Consider the following 14,370-nt stretch of genomic DNA (forward strand, 5'->3'; position numbering starts at 1 on the left):
AAAAAATTCCAGGCAACATTTGGGACATACGAGGTATCCTGTAATTTCTGTTTGCTAAATCTGGCATTTTCAGGCCAGTGGGACTAAAACAGAATGAAGAAGATGGTGGTGTTGCATATTGAATTATGTCCCCTCAAAAATGATGTTTCGAAGTCCTAACCTCCAGTAAACTCAGAATGGGACCTTACTTGGAAACAGGGTCATTGCAGACATAATTAGTTACAATGAGGTCTTACAGGAGCAGGGTGGTCTCTGCTCCAATGTGACTGCTATTCTTATAAAAAGACGGCCATATGAAGACACAGGGACAAGCAGGGAGAAAGCAATGTGATGACAGAGGCAGAGATTAGAGCACTGCCCCCGCAAAGCAATGAATGACACATGAAAACCATCAGAAGCTAGAAAGAGGCATAGAAGGATCCTTCCCTTCAAGTAACAGAGGGACGGTGGCCCTGTCAACACCTTGGTTTGGGACTTCTAGCCCTCAAAACCATGAGAGAATAAATTTCCATTGTTTTAAGCCGCCCAGTTTGCAGACCTTTGTTACACTGGGAAACTAACCCAGGGGAGTAGCAGAACATGAGGGCAGAGAGATAAGGAGGGTGATGGACAGATCCTGCAGGGCCTTGGAGGCCACAAGAGGACTTGGCTTGCATTCTGAGTCATCTGAGAGTCTGGGGAGTGGAGTGACATGTGTAAAAAAAAGATATAAGAACAATCTCAGAGGATACCCAGGGAAGGAACGGGTATGTGATGCTCCAAGAACAACATGCAGTTAAGTCCCACTGGAGTGCGTAGTGAGGGCAGTGGGCACAGAGGCTGGAGAGGTGAGCCAGATATTGAAGAGCCTCTTGGTAACAAAAAATAGGGATATGCTTCCCCCTGTAGGTGATAAGAAGCCAATGGAAAACTTGGATCAGAGAGATGGAATCAAATATACCTGTTGTTCATGGTTTTTGTTACCTATTGTACTAGAGGTGGATGCTGGAGTTTAAGAAGAATGACTGGACAGTGATGGAATTCCAGGTGAAATAAGTGGATAACTTTCCCATCAGATAGAGGACCTTAATCCAAGCCCCTCAAATCATACAAGTGAGACAGCCACATTCCCACAAGCTTCTAAGGTAAACTGGAAAATACCTAGGATCTCTCTGGAACATCAGAAAATCGACCCAAGATCACTGATATGCTGAGGGAGATGGGATTCCCAACTGAAGGGCAGGGTCTGGAGGAACAAGTACGTGGCCTAAAAGAGATAGCAACAAATTTTCCCCTGTACATACTGACTCAAGAATTCTGGGCTCCAGCCCAGTGGCTCTCAAGCTTCAGCGTTCAGGAGAAACTCAGGGGGCTTCTGCAAATGCAGATTCCCGGATCCCATCCTGCATATCTTGATTAAATAAAGGTGGTCCTGGAACCACACCTTGAGAAACTTTGGCATAGTGAGGGACTTGAAGATATTCATGCAAACCATGATAAAGGTTACAGAGAAAGCATAAAATGTGGCAGGAGGATAGGAAATGCACGTGGGTGTGGAGAGGTGCTATGTTGTAGCAGGCAATGTCACTAAGAAGGTGACGTTATATGCTGAAATTACATGCAATCTTTTGTGAGTATGTTCATTCCTGAGGAAATGGATATACAACTTTCAGGAGATTCTTAAAGAGATTCTGAATCAAATCAGGACTGAGAAATACCACAGATTAGTTTTCAGACATTTTCTGCTTTCAGATGGAAAGCAATTCGTTTCAGATGGAAGTTCAGAATCTGCTTGTATTTTGAGTGAACCTTAAACAGTGGTTCTCAGCCTTAGCTGCATTTTAGAATTACCTCTAGAGTTTTAAAAAATACTAATTTCTGGGTCTCAATACCAAAAAGTCTGATTTAATTGGTTTGGGGGCTTGACCTGGGAATTGGAATACTAAAATCTCCACAGAGGAATCAAATTGCAGGAAAAGCTGAGAAAGACTGACGGAGGGTTTCAGATGAAGCTCACCTCATGGTAAGAAGACCATGGTGATTATTCCCATTTACCAAGACTCTGGAGAATGTGTGACTAACCTGAGGTCCCATGGCTGGTGAGTAATCAAGACTCAAGACCAGGTTCTAGGACTCCCAGTTCAGTGCTTGGCCACTATTGCACCATGAGAAAGAAGCTGGTCCGATTTTGGTAAGGAGTCAAGTTCCCTAAGCCAGAGCTTAGGCTCTTGTACTAGGAAGGACAAGCCCACAGGGAACCTTGTGATAGAAGGATTCAGCATCTAGGAAGAAGGAAAGAGGTGGAGGAATTCAGAGGAGAGGGGGAAGCAGTTCAGAGAAAGGAGGTCAAGAGCTGACAACCAGCTGCCCCCTCACAGGTCAGCAAGAGAAACAGGCACTTTGCCTATGTCTGGGAGGATTCCCATCCCTCACACATCAACCTGGTCAACACTGGCCTCCCAGCTGGCCTGAGGCTGAACAAAACAACAATAAGCAAAACCCTCTGGGACAAATGACATTAATGGCTTTGTGGCTTCCAATAATCCAACTCCTTCTTCATTCCTTAATACCGGCCAGGACTGTTGATGTGGGAGGCAGTGGTGGTGGGGGAGGGAGTCCATATGCCAGAAGAAAATCACTATCGCAAAAGGAATGCCTCCATCAGCTCAGTAAAATCCTAAAATGCTTTCAGCAGTGACAAAGCTTTCCATTCTCCAAGTGGTAATTAGTAATGGCTTCAAAAGCAAATGCCCTAAGAGAGAAAACTCCAATTAAAAGTTCAAGGTCCTGGGGCACCTGGGTGGCTAAGTCAATTAAGTGTCCGACTTTGGTTCAGGTCATTGATCTCACAGTTCATAGGTTCAAGCCCCATGGTGGGCTCTATGCTGACAGCTCAGAGCCTGGAGCCTGCTTTGGATTCTGTGTCTCCTTCTCTCTCTGCCCCTCCCCTGCTCGTGCTCTGTCTCTCTCTCAAAAATAAATAATGAACATCAAGCAAAAAAGTTCAAGTTCTTGGTTTTCAAACTTTTTAAAAACAGAACCCTTTTGATAAAATATCTTTATATGTATGTGTGTACATCATATATATGTCACATTATACTATACATGATATGTTACATATATACTATATATATATTATGTGTGTTACATGTGATATGCATAATATGTAATTTAATATATGTCTATATAAATATAAGACGGATCAAAGTAAACTTGCTGTAGACAAAGCAGGAGCTGGGTCTGGAAATTACCTGGTGGGTGGGAGGTGGTGCGAGAGGAGAATGCCCCTCCCCCCTCCCCCTGCCCACCGTCTCTCCCTTCCACCAAGCTGGATTGCCCCTGACCCACCTCAGCCAAATCCTAGGATGGCTTGAAAGAACTGCAGGAAAGAATTCATTAGTTCACTGGACATGCATTATGCATTGCAGGTTGAGAGCCTACTGTGTTGGCATTGTGCTTGATGTTAGGATCAAGGTGGAAGAATAAAAGAGGAACAGGACCTCACCATCTCTTGAGGGTCACAGACAAGAAAGGGGTAACTATGCAAAATGTGATAGGAACTGAATCGGGGAAGTTGCAGAGCATTACAGAACACAGTGCAAGCCCAGAGGAAGGGCATCTCACCTTAGGTGAGGGCAAGGGAGGGTAGGACCTAGCAGGGAAGCCTCTTTGAAGGAGAAGACCCCCAAAGTTAAGGTCAGCCCCAGCTTCCAGACCATGTTTTGATAAAATGAATGAGGATGGTGGTAGGAAGACTTTGGGAATAGAAACATAAGTGGAGTAGACTCAGACGAAAACACAGCACATCTGAAGGGGCCAGAGACCAGGGACAGGGGGGAAAAATCCCACTTCTTCAAGCTTTCCCAGGCAGCCCCAGTGCTGGGATCCTGGGCTCCACATGCAGGAAGTAAGGAAGAGACCAAGGGCCTCATCCAGACCCGCAGCCCAAAGGGGCAGGTCTGGGGCCACCAAACTGGGGCTCAGGCGTGAAAAGGACTCCCTTTGAAGTGAAAAGATCAAAATGGCTTCTGAGAAATCAGATCTCTTCAGCTGGATTTCAGCCTTGAGAGCAGGCTTTCCCAAAGGCAAAGCAGTAAAAGGAGAGCAAATGCTCAATAAAGTTCTGAGGGCCAGAGGGGAGGCCGGTCCATCCAAGGCTTTCCTAAGCAGACCCACCCCCCTTACAAACATGGAAGCAAAGCCATGCAGAAGGGGAAGGAAAGGCAGACCGTGGCCCGGGGTTACTGCAAAGCCATCCCCAGGAGAGCGTGACAGTAGAGTCGCCTCTGAAGGAACAAGCTCCTGCTGCAGGCATGATGGTCAGGATGAGACAATGGCAACCAAAGGAAAGGGTGCTGTTGGTGTCACCCCCAGACGTGCCACCTGTCCCTCACAGTGTTCCCCTTTACTACAAAAAAGAAAACAAAAAAGCTCAGGGCACCCTAGAAGTTTCGCTCTTTTTCATGGTCTCAAACACTGCTTTTCCCTCTGCTCCTTCATCTTCCTCCCCCTTCCCTGGGACTCTCCTTTCTCCCATGACACAATGACAAAGAAAAATGCCCACAAGGGCCTTGTTTTCAAGATTCAATCAAGGCTCTAAGCTTTTATCTTGTTCTTAATAGCACCTTGCACCGATAGAGCCCGGCAAGGCTTTGTGGGCCTTAATTATCTCCCAAAGATCGATTAGGCTGCTTGGCCTCGTGGGCAGCAGGCACCCCCAACAGCAGCTTTTCCAGATGGATGAGCTATGTCCCGGGCCATGGAGCACACTCCTCAACGCCAGCTGCCTGTGAGGCAGGTCCAGGCTGCCCTATTTCTCACAGGCACCCATCTCTGTTTCCGCTCCCCAGGGGATTTTTCAATGAGACTGCAGGCTTGATAAGGCCCTCCCAGTTCAGAGGAGAGGAAACCAAGGCTAGGCGACTTCCTGATGGCCCAGTCTGAACCTGCAATGAGACAAGAGCCCCACGTGAGGATTCCCCTGCCCACGTTCTGTCACGTCTCCATCTGAGGACACTTGGCATAGTGGGCTGTATTTATAAACAGCATAAGAAAGCCAAGAGTGGGCCAGTGCCCCCAAAGAGGCAGCTAAGAGCTTGTTTTCTGTTCCACAGACTCCCTCTGCAGCCAGCATGCAGAAGTAGGTCAAAGCTTCAGGAAGAATTGGCTGCCAGAGCTTGCCATTCACACCACCATTCACACTACCGAGCTTGTATCAAGCATTTCAAAGCGCCAGGTGCTATCCAGAACAGCCTGCAAGCTGCAGCCTGTGACACTGGTGTCCGAGCCTGGGGGAGGATGTGAGATGCTGTGAGACTAAGGTGGGTAGGGAAGCCAGGCCTCTGATAATCTTTACATGATAAGACAAGTGCATTTAAAAGCAATATACGTTGGTAATAATAACTGACGATTTTTACTGAGGTCTTCTGTGCTTTTAGAGGGTCTCCTTCATCTAGACTCACAGAAGCCCACTGAGAGGTTGAATATCATGCCAGTGATCATCCACCCAGAAAATGCTAGAGATGGGATTTGAACCCAGGCAGTATGACACAAAAGTCTATGCTTTGACTCCGTTTACCAGACTATTCAGCGTAGTTAGTCCTTTTGGGCTTCATGGCAGAAGGTAGGAGGGCTTTAGGTGGCAGGCACATGGCAATGCCTAATTTTCTCACCCACTCAAAGTTGTTTTCCAGGCAAGACAAGGGACATACATTATCTAGGGCAACCTCCCAGAAAGGGGCATGTTGTGTGCTCCCTAAGGACAGGGACCAGACTTGATTCTTTTTTATATCCTCAGCACCTAGTGCAGTGCCTGGATACTCAAAAAATTCTTGCTGGCTCCTTGCCTAGCCACACATACAGGCTGCGTGGTCAAAGGCAAGCTACTAAACTTGTCTAGTTGCAGATTCCCAATCTGTAGAATTCAGATAATAATGTAGTCCTTCCAGTATAGCCATATTATTAGGAACCATATGTGTAAAGTCCTTCCCACTAGGACCACTGCATAGTAGGTGCTCAATAAACTATAATTAGCTATCTTCAAAGCCATGATGCCAAGGGTCAAGGGTGAGTTGAGACAGACCCATACTTCTTGACTAACAGCAGGATAGGGCAAGACAAAATAGCTCGAGGTATTCCCATGATTTTTTTTTAATTAGCCTTCTCTGAAAGTTCCCTTTTAAAACTTCAGAAGGCTCGGAGTCCTTCAGCATCTCAAGGACGGAAGATTCTGAGGAATCGTTATTGTGTAACATACTTTGAATGGATGTTCTCCCTCTCTTTTCTCCCAACAGAACCCCGATGTCATGTAGGTGGCTAAACTCCTCAATACAACCTTATTCTCCCAGGATATGTGGTCCTAGCCCCAGAAGATGAGACATAATTGATCTAAACCTATAGGACACAGTCATAGCTAATGAAAGATGAAAGAAAGTAAGAAGCCTCTAGGAAGAATTTTCCTTGTGGACGAAAGGGATCCATGTAGTTTCTTTTCTCCTCTTGGATATTGTCATGGAGATGTGACAACTGGATCTATGGCAGCCATCCTGCATTCATGAGCAAAGCTGATATAAAGACAAAGACAACACACTGAATGTGGCAGAGAAGAGAAGAAAGAACTTGGTCCTTAATGACAAGTGAGAACTACCAAATTAACCAACTCTGCACCCTACCTCAAGACTTCTTGTTATACAAGATAATGATGTTTCTTACTATTCAAGCCAGTAGAGTCTGTGATTTCTATAGCTGATGCCCAAGAGTACTCTGACAAACTTGCCATCTTAAAAATATAATCTCTGAAAGGAAGTAACCCTTAAATTACCTTGGGAGAGAACCAAACATCCTGAGTTGAATGGGAACCCCTAGACTGAGGCTCAAATACAAACCCTTCTGCAAGCACAGGGTGAAGCCAATCACAAGATATCTGAGTCTAAAAGGGTAACCATGGTTTTGGGAAAGAGCAGTCAAGGCTTCTGATCTCGCTGCAATCCTGGCTTCTTCTTCTTTGTGTGTGTGTGTGTGTTTGCTTTTTTTTTTTTTTTTTTTTTTCTTTTTTTGCGGGGGCGGGGGCACAAGTGAGCAAAGGGCAGAAAGAGAAAGGATCACACAAGGAGCAGAGAGAGAGAAAGAGAGAAAGAGAAGCGAGGCTCACCCGAAGCAGGTCTAATGCTCACCAGAAGCAGGGCTTGTGCTCACCCAATGCAGGGCTCAAACTGATGAACTGTGAGATCATGACTTGGGCTAAAGTCAGATGCTTAAGCCACCCAGGTGCCCCATGCAATCCTGGCCTCTTGACCAAAAACACAGAAACCTGAGGAGCAGCAGATGTTCAGAATCAGTCCAGGTGAGAGCAATCCCTGGTTCAGGAGTTTTTCTCCCAACCCAGGGGCAGCCACATTCCTTTGGGAGTGGATCACAAAGGTTGCTACAGGGCTTGGCAGAGTAACCCTCAGAACCAAGAGAGTAGCCTTAGAAAACACTCAAGTGGCCATATGTTGCCAAGGGCTCCACAAAACACAAAATATCTTCAATTTCTCCAACTGCTGGGATTCAACAGGGAGGAAAGGAAACAAGATGGGAACCCAGTGTGCAATATGAGGCATCCACTCAGCAACCACTTTTTTTTAATTACCCAAAAGCGCAGAATGACTTTTACATTTTTAACATGTTGTTTAAACAACAACAATGAAGAAGAAGGAGAAAGAAAAAGAGAAGAAACAGAAGTCTATGGTCTACAAAGCTTAAAACATTTACCATCTTGTCCTTTACAGAAAAAGTGTGCCAATGCTTGGACTATAAGGTCCACAGTGGCCAAAAGCATGACCCTTATTTGACAAGGTTTCCTTGAAGTCCTCCTGGAAAAACCTGAATGCCCTTAGCTGCTAAACTCCTCTCCTGGTTCGATCAGGAGCTCTGGGTGTGAGAGCAGCCAGTTGATGGGCTGAGGGCTTTGAGCTCTTCCTAATTCTCCTCTGTATTAAATCAGGCAGTCTCTTCCAACCTGCCACAACTCCCTACAGTAATGATTCACACAGGACAAACGTTCTATCGCACTCCTGGCATCCACCACCCCTAAGTGTCAAGCCTTCAAGAAAGCCATGGAGGGTTTAGCACAGAACACAGCCCACCAAACAGATGCATGCTTTTCCTTCCCCATGTGAGCTGAGCAGGTTGGGGGGGAGAGAGGACTGAATGCCTCGAGGTGTAGGGCACCGTCTTCTGGCTTGCAGGCTATAGGCTTCCCAGCCCTGCACTGTCCTGGTTCTTTGGGCACCAGCCCCACTTGCCCCGGCAGAAAGCCCTACCAGAGCGACCGCCCCACGCTGGGGCTATGGATCTATTCTAGGGAGCCTTATCACCCAAAAACAGAAACTACAAAGGGAGCCAATCTCCTTACATATTCCAAACGTGATTCAAACAAACCTAAATTTTTGGAGTCTTCCAGCTGGCTGGTATTTTGAGCAGCAAACCAACAGAGGCGGTTATTGTATCAGCTTAGAGAAGATGCTTTTATAATCAATGACACTCATTATATTCAAATATCCAATTCCTGCCAATACACAATTTAAATAATAATTTCTAAGCAATTTGTTATATAATTGAGTCTTTTATATTTATAATACATATAATTTGTTACATAATTGAGTCTCTTATAATTACAACCCCCCTGAAGAAGCAGCAGCAATTTTTATTTTTGAGGGTGGGATCGGACTTGGCTGGCAAAGGGACATTCTGCAGCCTTGGACAGCTGGCTAGAGAGTATTGGTAATGAGAGAAAGGGGGGTGGCTCTCTTTGAGGAGTTACTGGCTATTCTGTTCCTTTGGTTTGAGGGGTCAGCTATTAATTTAAGGGTACGCCAAGAAATGCATTTATTTCTGGCAAAATTTTATTTTCCTTTTTTTAAGTTTATTTTGAGAGAGAGCAAGCATGAGTTGAGGAGGGCAGAGAGAGAGAGAGAGAGAGAGAGAGAGAATCCTAAGCAGTCTCCACACTGTCAGTGCTGAGCCTCATGTGAGGCTCAAACTCATGAACCGTGAGATCACGACCTGAGCCAAAACCAAGAGTTGGACACTTAACTGACTGGGCCACCCAGGAGCCCCTTGGATACAGATGACAGGGATGCCTTGGTCCAGTGTCAAAAATTAATGGTACATAAAATGTGGTTCTAAAGTGCTGAAGATTGCCTTCTCTGACCTCTCGGGCACTAACCTGCAGACATGCAGAATCATGCCATCCTTGGCAACTCAAACCCACTGTATCCAAAATGCACCACTGCAAGAGTATGTAAGATATGTGACTAAGCTAAGCAGCTGTCAGGCCCAGGGTCACACTCCCTTGGAAACTCATGACTCCAGGACCTCCATGCCACTTCTTATGTAACCCAGCAAGCAACAAAAATTCACTGAGGACTTGTATAAGTGCTGGGCTCTGAGCTCTCTGGAGGGATACCAAGAAGCATGAAGCCTGGCCCCAGCTCTCATAGAGCAGCTAGTCTCACAGCAATGGTGAACACACATCCATGAAACTAGTGTCAGGAACCAGAAGAATCAGAGATGACCTCTGAAGTCCCTTCCCACTTTAAACTTCTAGGATCTAACAAATCACTGTCCAATTTATTTGTTTTATTTCTCAATAAAGTTAACATTTAATAGTATTTGCCCATGTTCTCGTTTTCTCCTCTAGATCACTTACCTATTGCTACATGACAAATAATCCCAAAGTTGTGTGGCTTAAAACAATCTTTACAATGATTTTGAATGCTCATGATTCTCTGGGTGAGCAATCTGAGCTGGGCTCAGCTGGGTGGAGTCTTCTTCTATCTCTTGGGGTCACTCATATGACTGCAGTTATCTGGAACCCAACTGGGGCTGGACAGAGTCAGATGACCCGAGACAACCTCGTCCCCATGTCTACAGGTTGATACTGGCTCTCAGCTGGTGAATCCAGGGGGGCTTGGCTGGCTAGGCTCATCTCTGCTCCATGTGGCTTCTTCACAGACCCAGGGCAGCATTCCCAGAAGACAAGGACAGCATTCCCAGAAGACAAGGCTTCTCAAGAATTAGGCTCGAAAGTTGTACAACTTACACTGCATTCTATGGGGAAAAGCAAGTCATGGGGCCACACAGCTTCAGGGATGAGATAATAGATTTAACCTCTTGATGCAAGGAGTAACAAAGGTCACTGAAACTGAACTTCATTTGTTTGCAGCTTATCCTGACATTATCTGTCCACTTATCTCCATAACCCATTAGCCACCAAAACAAGTATTCATGTTCTCATTGGAAATCTACCTACATAACAAAAATAAGATGTTTTAAATACTATCACAGAATGCCATTAAGCTTAGTGAAGATGTTTTTGGAAAACTATCTTTTTGTTTTCCCATACATGAAGCAAAAAAAATTAAATACAGTCCACTTCCTCACTTTTTACCACACTTGATCCAATACCTTCACAATGTCTACCACAGTATTTCAAACATAACAGGCACTTTCCTTGCAATTCTAGAACCAAGTCCGAAAAGCTTTGACTACAGTGTTCCAAATCACTGTTTGGTAGTTGAAAAAGGTGAATTAAGAATGATGCATTAAAGCAAGGCCATCTGGTGTTCATAGTTCCTGAACAATCCTAGATGCATTTCAGGCCTCAAGGCCAAGTAATTTTTCACAGTTATACCAGAACATCGTATTACCAGTAAGTCACCTGCAGCCCTGTCATGGGGACCATCTGATTATTGTACTTATTGCTTAGATGTTATCACTTTACAGCCACCCAAATATTTGTAGGCAGTAATCCAAGTAGCAAGTCAGGGATCAGGTTACTCAGCAGTTCATAGATCCGAAACAAATCATAAATCAAAATTGACAAGAAATTAGCAGACTAGCTCAGACAGTAAAAATCTTGCGATCAAATCTTCCAGCTCAGATGCTGACAAACACTTGATACCCCTCAATAAGATAGAATCTTGCCTTGACACGCAAGGTCACAAGTAGCAAAAGCACTCACACTGCTGTCTTTGTACACCGTCTTTGTGCATCACGCAGAGCCAACCTTGTCAAAATTCAGGCCCTTCCATGCAAACCTTGCCCCAAACACCTGTAGCCTACTCAGCCCCCCTGAGAAGGTATTCAGAAGGAAAAATAAGTTCAGTCCTAGTTCGGTTGAAATTTGCCACTTCCTCAAAATTTACTCAAAATCATCACTTAGGCAACTTCTCTTTGTAGTGTTTGGAATTTGTTCATTCCATTATTTTAGGAGCATTTCCTTCAGGAGTTAGCAAGAAACAAAACAAAACAAAACAAAACCTAGATCCTGCCTTCAAGGAATAAAAAAGTCATTGTGAGCTTGCCATTTTCTCATACATTTTCTAGTTTAATGCTCACAGTGCCCCTATAATGCAAGTGTAATTATCCCCATTTTAGACTGAGAAACTGGGGTTTCAGTTAGCAGGCAACGGAGCCAAGATCCAGTCTGAGGGAAGAGCAGAATAAAAGAAGCAGGGTTGGAAGACAAAGAAGCTCACATGAAACACTGGGGGTAAAGCACCTTCTATGCAACAAAGGACTTTGCAAATACTGGTGACCGTAATGACAGAGAGTATAGGGCATAGATGGGACAACCAGGTGGACAATATCCTCCTGACTGTTGGAAATGAAAATGGAGAAAGAACCTGGGGATGGATCCGGGTGAATCTGGCATGGATGGAAAGAAAAATGCAAGTTAGAGAAAGAGCAGCTGAGCAGTGGAAGGAGACTTTGGAGCCAGCCCAGAAGCCAAGAGCGTCACACTTTAAGAAAGTTAAGTGCCGCCATGAGGTGGAAAGGAGAGAAGCTTGGAAAGAAGTTGGGGTTAAAGAGTGGAGGCCACTGGAGGCTGTCAAGAGAGACTGAGGGTAGATGACAGATTGCAGGGGGTTAGAGGGAGTGTAGATGGTAGGGAAATAAGGACATCAGTGTAGATTCTCCTTCCAGAAAGTTTCTCGAGGAAGGAAAGGGGGGAATAGAATGCACTGATAGTTTAGGAGATGTTGAATCAAAAAAAGGACTGGGCTCCTAATGACCAGCAACAATGGCCAGGGGAGAGGATATAGAGATTGAACACCATTCCCTACTTCCTCACCTGCATGATTTGGGGACTGTTTATGTACAGAGAGATTTCTACTGTTGCTGCTTCATCTGATTAGAAAACGTGTCCTCACTTTTCATCCCACTTTGTTCTATTAATTCTTCCTTTTCAGAGTCTCTTTGGATTCATCTTCTCTTTTCTGCTCCTCCACCTGAGAGCAGGCCTCTCCTGGAACCTTGTGCCATCCTACTCTCAGGTTTCCCAGCCTCTCACCACCTTCCCTCAATTTGAATCTGAACCAGATTAACCTGCCATAAAACCTAGTTTGCAAAACATGAAAAGCACCCTAATATGCATTGGCTCAAGTCCCAAATTCCTGGCTAAAAATGGAAGAGATTCCATCAGGAGTCTCCATTCTTCAAACCCAGTCCCTTTTTCCACCCCTCCTATGAAACCTGAGGGTCCCAAGACCATCGTCAGCCCTGTTGCACATTAGATTCATCAGGGAAGCTGTACAGAACCAAGGCCCGGGCCCATTCCAGAGATGATTCATTTGGTCTGCAGTGGGATCCAGGCATGGGTATATTTTAAACATTCCCCTATTGACTCTCTCCAGTGGCACTTTACCAGTCAATGGGATACTCAGAAACCATGCTCTAAGCCTTTACTTGGCAATGTTTCTATGCCTTAAATTGTCTTCCTTCCTTTCCATGAACTAAATATGCCACGTATCTCAAAGGCTGAATGCAAACCTGACTTTTTTGGGGAAGTCTTCTCAGACCACTCCAGCTAGAAATGATCTTCCCTATCTCCAGATTCTATAATGCTTACAGAAACACCAAGAAACCTAGTCTCTAATTCAACAACCATGCCAGGCCCTTGCTTAGTTACCAGGGTCCATGCAGATGAAATGAGGCCTCTGCTTTCAATGGGTTTATTATCAAGGTGGGGTATGGTTTTGGGGGTGCCGGTGATGCAGCAAAGCAGAGAAAGCCACACATTGAAGGGCAGGGCAGTACAGAGGCCCAGCAGGAGAAAAACATCAGAGGTTCTGGCAGCAGGACATGCATCTGAATCTGTAGTCCATGGAAAGATCAAGAAGCGCCTTGCACACCAGCTTAAGATCGGCTCCCGTGGTCTTCAGACCCTCTTTTGAGAAAATATCCTTCTGCATTTGACCTGACTCCATGCTCACCTAGCCACCTTTCCAGTTGCAATCTGTCCTTCCTGGGCTGGGGAAGAGGGTTCTTCCCCTATGGCAGATGTAGTCTTTACTTTCGAAGGGAAGAAAGATCCCTCACTGTAGTCAGCAATGTTGTCTGTCAGTGGCTTGTGGTTTTTCTCAAGGCAGATAAGTCTGCCTTGATTACTGTTCCAATGACACCCTACAGAACAGATGGGCCCCTCCGCACCTCCAGACACCCCAGGTAACCCCAAGTGGCACCACACAGCTAGGGCTTCAGAAACACAGTTTTAAAATCATTATCACAGGCCCCTGGCATGGGGGGGCCTCAAAGGTATAGGCTGTTCTAGAATTATTTCATGTACACAATAGGTTTATAAACCCTCACTTCCAATAGGTTTATAAACCCTTATAGGCAAGAAACCAGTCTCCTACTTCTTTGCACCCTATAGGTTGTTATCTAGGAGATAAAGTACAATAAAGAGTTAATACACGAGCTTGAACAAAAGAGGCTATCCACAGTCAAGAGGCATGGAAGTCAGAATTTTCAAAGGGTTATTAGTTATTTCAAGATGAATTTAAACATCTAGATGGTAAATGAAGAGTAGAAATGAAGTGACTTCCAAGAACTTAGAAAGAAATGCAGTTGTCCGTGGAAAGTTAGTTTGGTGAAATCCACACACAATGGATAAGGTTAGTTATTATACTAAAAGAAATAGCAGGGAATAACCTAGAAGAGTTTCTCCAAGTGTGTGCCCAAAGAGTTTGGGAACACCTAAGACTCCCTTTAAGGTGACAGGATTGAACTACAACTGGTTTTAGCAAATGGAGAAATAATCAGCTGTTTTGTGTACTGCCTGGAGAAGTTCTGTATAAACAGAAGGAGGGTGAGTTTGTGGAGAAAGGAAAACCACAGGGTCAGAGTTTGGCAGTGTTTACCCATGACTTCCAGGAGAAAGAGAAACAGCGAGCTGGACTAAGCTTCATCATAAGAGGAGTGTATCCTGTGTCAGGCAAAGGAGGGTCTCACCAGCACTTGCGTCAGTGAGGGTTTTTGAGTTCAAATATAGCAACTGACACTGGACTATTTCCAGGAAAAAAGGGGGGCTTAGGGGGTATGTGTTACTGAAAGGGAAAATATATA

General features: G+C 45.0%; 1 long non-coding RNA gene across 2 annotated transcripts in view; it reads right to left on the reverse strand.

Moving 5' to 3' along the window:
* Nucleotides 1-14,370, reverse strand: part of LOC109270376 (uncharacterized) — a 153,998-nt gene that overhangs the window by 13,709 nt on the left and 125,919 nt on the right. The window lies entirely within an intron of this gene.

The sequence above is a fragment of the Panthera pardus genome, unplaced genomic scaffold (genome assembly GCF_024362965.1).
Source record: "Panthera pardus isolate Hobbes unplaced genomic scaffold, ASM2436296v1 HiC_scaffold_10, whole genome shotgun sequence".
NCBI classification, from domain to species: Eukaryota; Metazoa; Chordata; class Mammalia; order Carnivora; family Felidae; genus Panthera; species Panthera pardus.